The sequence below is a fragment of the Phocoena sinus genome, chromosome 1, assembly GCF_008692025.1.
Source record: "Phocoena sinus isolate mPhoSin1 chromosome 1, mPhoSin1.pri, whole genome shotgun sequence".
Lineage (NCBI taxonomy): Eukaryota > Metazoa > Chordata > Mammalia > Artiodactyla > Phocoenidae > Phocoena > Phocoena sinus.
In genome coordinates this window covers 176447173-176454548 of record NC_045763.1, presented here as the reverse complement: position 1 = coordinate 176454548, position 7376 = coordinate 176447173, and the positions used below count along the sequence as shown (strand labels likewise).

Sequence of the window (7376 nt, the reverse complement as noted above, 5' to 3'; positions counted from 1 at the left end):
CTCAGACTCTAGGTCCATCCACCTCATTACAAATAGCTCAATTTCGTTTCTTTTCATGGCTGAGTAATATTCCATTGTATATATGTGCCACATCTTCTTTATCCATTCATCCGATGATGGACACTTAGGTTGCTTCCATGTCCTGGCTATTGTAAACAGAGCTGCAATGAACATTTTGGTACATGACTCTTTTTGAATTATGGTTTTCTCAGGGTATATGCCCAGTAGTGGGATTGCTGGGTCATATGGTAGTTCTATTTGTAGATTTTTAAGGAACCTCCATACTGTTCTCCAGAGTGGCTGTACCAATTTACATTCCCTCCAGCAGTGCAAGAGTGTTCCCTTTTCTCCACACCCTCTCCAGCATTTACTGTTTCTAGATTTTTTGATGATGGCCATTCTGACTGGTGTGAGTTGATATCTCACTGTAGTTCTGATTTGCATTTCTCTAATGATTAATGAAGTTGAGCATTCTTTCATGTGTTTGTTGGCGATCTGTATATCTTCTTTGGAGAAATGTCTATTTAGGTCTTCTGCCCATTTTTGGATTGGGTTGTTTGCTTTTTGTTATTGAGCTGCATGAGCTGCTTATAGATTTTGGAGATTAATCCTTTGTCAGTTGCTTCATTTGCAAATATTTTCTCTCATTCTGAGGGTTGTCTTTTGGTCTTGTTTATGGTTTCCTTTGCTGTGCAAAAGCTTTTAAGTTTCATTTAGTCGCATTTGTTTATTTTTGTTTTTATTTCCATGTCTCTAGGAGGTGGGTCAAAAAGGATCTTGCTTTGATTTATGCCATAGAGTGTTCTGCCTATGTTTTCCTCTAAGAGTTTGATAGTTTCTGGCCTTACATTTAGGTCTTTAATCCATTTTGAGCTTACTTTTGTGTATGGTGTTAGGGAGTGATCTAATCTCATACATTTACATGTAGCTGTCCAGTTTTCACAGCACCACTTATTGAAGAGGCTGTCCTTTCTCCACTGTACATTCCTGCCTCCTTTATCAAAGGTAAGGTGACCATATGTGTGTGGGTTTATCTCTGGGCTTTCTATCCTGTTCCACTGATCTATCTTTCTGTTTTTATGCCAGTACCTTACTGTCTTGATTACTGTAGCTTTGTAGTATAGTCTGAAGTCATGGAGCATGATTCCTCCAGCTCCGTTTTTCATTCTCAAGATTGCTTTGCGTATTCGGGGTCTTTTGTGTTTCCATACAAATTGTGAAATTTTTTGTTCTAGTTCTGTGAAAAATGCCAGTGGTAGTTTGATAGGGATTACATTGAATCTGTAGATTGCTTTGGGTAGTAGAGTCATTTTCACAATGTTGATTCTTCCAATCCAAGAACATGGTATATCTCTCCATCTATTTGTATCATCTTTAATTTCTTTCATCAGTGTCTTATAATTTTCTGCATACAGGTCTTTTGTCTCCTTAGGTAGGTTTATTCCTAGATATTTTATTCTTTTTGTTGCAGTGGTAAATGGGAGTGTTTTCTTGATTTCACTTTCAGATTTTTCGTCATTAGTGTATAGGAATGCTAGAGATTTCTGTGCATTAATTTTGTATCCTGCTACTTTACCAAATTCATTGATTAGCTCTAGTCGTTTTCTGGTAGCGTCTTTAGGATTCTCTATGTATAGTATCACGTCATCTGCAAACAGTGACAGCTTTACATCTTTTCCAATTTGGATACCTTTTATTTCCTTTTCTTCTCTGATGGCTGTTGCTAAAACTTCCAAAACTATGTTGAATAAAAGTGGTGATAGTGGGCAACCTTGTCTTGTTCCTGATCTTAGTGGAAATGCTTTCAGTTTTTCACCATTGAGGACGATGTTGGCTGTGGGTTTGTCATATATGCCCTTTATTATGTTGAGGAAAGTTCCCTCTGTGCCTACTTTCTGCAGGGTTTTTTTATCATAAATAAGTGTGGAATTTTGTCAAAAGCTTTCTCTGCATCTGTTGAGATAATCATATGGTTTTTCTCCTTCAGTTTGTTAATATGGTGTATCACATTGATTGATTTGCATATATTGAAGAATCCTTCCATTCCTGGAATAAACCCCACTTGAACATGGTGTATGATCCTTTCAATGTGCTGTTGGATTCTGTTTGCTAGTATTTTGCTGAGGATTTTTGCATCTATGTTCATTAGTGATATTGGCCTATAGTTTTCTTTCTTTGTGACATCCTTGTCTGGTTTTGGTATCAAGGTGATGGTGGCCTCGTAGAATGAGTTTGGGAGTGTTCCTCCTTCTGCTATATTTTGGAAGAGTTTGAGAAGGATAGGTGGTAGCTCTTCTCTAAATGTTTGATAGAATTCGCCTGTGAAGCCATCTGGTCCTGGGCTTTTGTTTGTTGGAAGATTTTTAATCACAGTTTCAATTTCAGTGCTTGTGATTGGTCTGGTCATATTTTCTATTTCTTCCTGATTCAGTGTTGGCAGGTTGTGCATTTCTAAGAATTTGTCCATTTCTTCCAGGTTGTCCATTTTATTGGCATAGAGTTGCTTGTAGTAATCTCTCATGATCTTTTGTATTTCTGCAGTGTCAGTTGTTACTTCTCCTTTTTCATTTCTAATTCTATTGATTTGAGTCTTCTCCCTTTTTTTCTTGATGAGTCTGGCTAATGGTTTATCACTTTTGTTTATCTTCTTAAAGAGCCAGCTTTCAGTTTTATTGATCTTTGCTATTGTTTCCTTCATTTCTTTTTCATTTATTTCTTATCTAATCTTTATTATTTCTTTCCTTCTGCTAACTTTGGGGTTTTTTGTTCTTCTTCCTCTAATTGCTTTAGGCTCAAGTTTAGGGTGTTTATTCGAGATGTTTCCTGTTTCTTGAGGTAGGCTTGTATTGCTATAAACTTCCCTCTTAGACTACTTTTGCTGCATCCCATAGGTTTTGGGTCGTCGTGTCTCGATTGTCATTTGTTTCTAGGTATTTTTAAATTTCCTCTGTGATTTCTTCAGTGATCACTTCGTTATTAAGTAGTGTATTATTTAGCCTCCATGTGTTTTTATTTTTTTACAGATCTTTTCCTGTAACTGATATCTAGTCTCATAGCATTGTGGTCGAAAAGATACTTGATATGATTTCAATTTTCTTAAATTTACCAAGGATTCATTTGTGACCCAAGATATGATGTATCCTGGAGAATGTTCCATGAGCACTTGAGAAAAATGTGTATTCTGTTGTTTTTGGATGGAATGTCCTATAAATATCAATTAAGTCCATCTTGTTTAATGCATCATTTAAAGCTTGTGTTTCCTTATTTATTTTCATTTTGGATGATCTGTCCGTTGGTGAAAGTGGAGTGTTAAAGTCCCCTACTATGAACGTGTAACTGTTGATTTCCCCTTTTATGGCTGTTAGTATTTGCCTTATGTATTGAGGTGCTCCTATGTTGCGTGTATAAATATTTACAATTGTTATATTTTCTTCCTGGATCGATCCCTTGATCATTATGTAGTGTCCTTCTTTGTCTCTTCTAATAGTCTTTATTTTAAAGTCTATGTTGTCTGATATGAGAATTGCTACTCCAGCTTTCTTCTGGTTTCCATTTGCATGGAATATCTTTTTTCCATCCCCTTACTTTCAGTCTGTATGTGTCTCTAGGTCTGAAGTGGGTCTCTTGTAGACAACATATATATGGGTCTTGTTTTTGTATCCATTCAGCCAATCTGTGTCTTTTGGTGGGAGCATTTAGTCCATTTACATTTAAGGTAATTATCAATATGTATGTTCCTATTCCCATTTTCTTAACTGTTTTGGGTTCGTTATTGTAGGTCTTTTCCTTCTCTTGTGTTTCTTGCCTAGAGAAGTTCCTTTAGCATTTGTTGTAAAGCTGGTTTGGTGGTGCTGAGCTCTCTCAGCGTTTGCTTGTCTGTAAAGGTTTTAATTTCTCCATCAAATCTGCATGAGATCCTTGCTGGGTAGAGTAATCTTGGTTGCAGGTTTTTCTCCTTCATCACTTTAAATATGTCCGGCCAGTCCCTTATGACTTGAAGAGTTTCTGCTGAAAGATCAGCTGTTAATCTTATGGGGATTCCCTTGTGTGTTATTTGTTGTCTTTCTCTTGCTGCTTTTAATATGTTTTCTTTGTATTTAATTTTTGACATTTTGATTAATATGTGTCTTTGTGTATTTCTCCTTGGATTTATCCTATATGGGACTCCCTGTGCTTCCTGGACTTGATTAACTATTTCCTTTCCCATATTAGGGAAGTTTTCAACTATAATCTCTTCAAATATTTTCTCAGTCCTTTTCTTTTTCTCTTCTTCTTCTGGCACCCCTATACTTCAAATGTTGGTGTGTTTAATGTTGTCCCAGAGGTCTCTGAGACTGTCCTTAGTTCTTTTCATTCTTTTTTCCTTATTCTGCTCTGCAGTAGTTATTTCCACTATTTTATCTTCCAGGTCACTTATCTGTTCTTCTGCCTCAGTTATTTTGCTATTGATCCCATCTAGAGTATTTTTAATTTCATTTATTGTGTTATTCATCATTGCTTGTTTCATCTTTAGTTCTTCTAGGTCCATGTTAAATGTTTCCTGCATTTTTGTCTATTCTGTTTCCAAGATTTTGGATCATCTTTACTATCATTATTCTGAATTCTTTTTCAGGTAGACTGCCTATTTCCTCTTCATTTGTTAGGTCTGGTGCATTTTTATCTTGCTCCTTCATATGCTGTGTGTTTTTCTGTCTTCTCATTTTGCTTATCTTACTGTGTTTGGGGTCTCCATTTTGCAGGCTGCAGGTTCGTAGTTCCTGTTGTTTTTGGTGACTGTCCTCAGTGGCTAAGATTGGTTCAGTGGGTTGTGTAGGCTTCCTGGTGGAGGGGACTAGTGCCTGTGTTCTGGTGGATGAGGCTGGATCTTGTCTTTCTGGTGGGCAGGTCCATGTCTGGTGGTGTGGTTTGGGGTGTCTGTGGACTTATTATGATTTTAGGCAGCCTCTCTGCTAATGGGTGGGGCTGTGTTCCTGTGTTGCTAGTTGTTTGGCATAGGGTGTCCAGCACTGTAGCTTGCTGGTCGTTGAGTGAAGCTGGGTGCTGGTGTTGAGATGGAGATCTCTGGGAGATTTTCGCCGTTTGATATTATGTGGAGCTGGGAGGTCTCTTGTGGACCAGTGTCCTGAAGTTGCCTCTCCTGCCTCAGAGGCACAGCACTGACTCCTGGTTGCAGCACCAAGAGCCTTTCATCCACACAGCTCAGAATAAAAGGGAGAAAAAGTAGAAAGAAAGAATTAGTAGAAGTAGAAAGAAAGAAAGGAGGAAGGGAGGGAGGGAGGAAGGAGGGAGGGAGGAAGGAGGGAAGGAAGGAGAAAAAGAAAGAAAGAAAATAAAGTAAAATAAAGTAAAGTAAGATAAAATATAATAAAGTTATTAAAATAAAAAATAATTATTAAGGAAAAAAGTTTAAAAACAAACAAAGAAACAAAAAAAAAACCGGACGGATAGAACCCTAGGACAAATGGTGGAAGCAAAGCTATACAGACAAAATTTCACACAGAAGCATACACATACCCACTCACAAAAAAAGGAAAAGGAGAAAAAAATCATAGATCTTGCTCTCAAAGTCCACCTCCTCAATTTGGGATGATTCGTTGTCTATTCATGTCTTCCACAGATGCAGGTACATCAAGTTGATTGTGGAGCTTTAATCCGCTGCTCCTGAGGCTGCTGGGAGAGATTTCCCTTTCTCTTCTTTGTTCGCACAGCTCACAGGGCCTCAGCTTTGGATTTGGCCCCGCCTCTGCGTGTAGGTTGCGTGAGGAGGGCGTCTGTTCTTCCCTCAGACAGGACGGGGTTAAAGGAGCCGCTGATTCAGGGGCTCTGGCTCACTCAGGCCGGCGGGGCGAGGGCGGGGACGGGCATGGAATGCGGGGCGGGCCTGCGGCGGCAGAGGCTGGCGTGACGCTGCACCAGCCTGAGGCGCACCGTGTGTTCTTCCGGGTAAGTTGTCCCTGGATCTGGGACCCTGGCAGTGGCGGGCTGCACAGGCTCCCCAGAAGGGAGGTGTGGAGAATGACCTGGGCTCGCCCACAGGCCTCTTGGTGGCGGCAGCAGCAGCCTTAGTGTCTTATGCCCGTTTCTGGGCTCCGCGCTTTTAGCTGCGGCTTGCGCCCGTCTCTGGAGCTCCTTTAAGCAGCGCTCTTAATCCCCTCTCCTCGCGCACCAGGAAACAGGGAAGAAAAAGTCGCTTGCCTCTTCGGCAGGTCCAGACTTTTCCCTGGACTCCCTCCCAGTTAGCCGTGGGGCCCGAACCCCCTGCAGGCTGTGTTCACGCCGCCAACCCCAGTCCTCTCCCTGCGCTCCAACCGAAGCCAGAGCCTCAGCTCCCAGCCCCGCCCGCCCCAGCGGGTGAGCAGAGAAGCCTCTCGGGTTGGTGAGTGCCGGTCGGCACCGATCCTTTGTGCGGGAATCTCCCCGCTTTGCCCTCCGCACCCCTGTTGGTGTGCTCTTCTCCGCAGCGCCGAAGCGTCCCCCTTCCGCCACCCGCAGTCTCTGCCCGTGAAGGGGCTTCGTAGTGTGAGGAAACCTTTGCTCTTTCACGGCTCCCTCCCAGTGGTGCAGGTCCTGTCCCTATTCTCTTGTCTCTGTTTTTTTCTTTTTTCTTTTGTCCTACCCGGGTACATGGGGAGTTTCTTCCCTTTTGGGAGGTCTTAAGTCTGCCAGCGTTCAGTAGGTGTTCTGTAGGAGTTGTTCCACGTGTAGTTGTATTTTTCCTGTATCTGTGGGGAGGAAAGTGATCTCTGCGTCTTACTCTTCTGCCATCTTCCCCTCGTCCTCCTACCGTTATGTCGGATTTATGTGTTTTGAAAAAAGTTTTGTCATTTTTTGTCTTTTAGAATATCTTGTCTGCCATATTTTCAAAATTGAACACCACCATCTTCATAAAAGAGAGGGTGAATAACTCTTCCTGCTGCAATTGGATGTATCCTGGAAGGATTCCACTTTTATATATAAGCAATAGGTTTTAGTGCATTTTACATAAGTGTGCACTTATAAACATGGATTTGTGATGCTCTGGTTCACTCCTATCCAATAGGGTTTTTTACAGTGATATGGTTTATAAATCTGTGTTGTCCAGTGTGTTAGTCATTTGGCACATTTGACTATCAAGCATTTGAAATGTGGCTAATATGCCTGAATTTTTAATTTTAATTAATTTCATTTTGAATAGTGATATGTGATTGGTGGCTACCATATTGGACAGTGCAGCTCTAGACATTTATATACAGAAGCTGATCTAGTGGGCAAGAGAAATGGTTTTGACTGCAGCATGGAGAACAGTGGGAAAGAAAAGAATTAAATTAAGCACTAGCAAAAATACTGAAATGAGTGTACTAGAATTGTGGGAGCGAAAAGCTGGAAGTAAATTGGCA

The 7376-nt window shown here is 40.8% G+C and overlaps 1 long non-coding RNA gene across 2 annotated transcripts in view; it reads left to right on the top strand.

Annotated features, from left to right (window-relative positions):
* Positions 1–350: 350 nt before the first annotated feature.
* The window catches only part of LOC116743598, a 28656-nt gene continuing 21630 nt past the window's right edge, over positions 351–7376 (top strand). For both annotated transcript variants that reach the window (XR_004346819.1, XR_004346818.1), the window contains exon 1: positions 351–409. This is a non-coding gene — a long non-coding RNA (uncharacterized LOC116743598). The remainder of the gene's footprint in view (positions 410–7376) is intronic.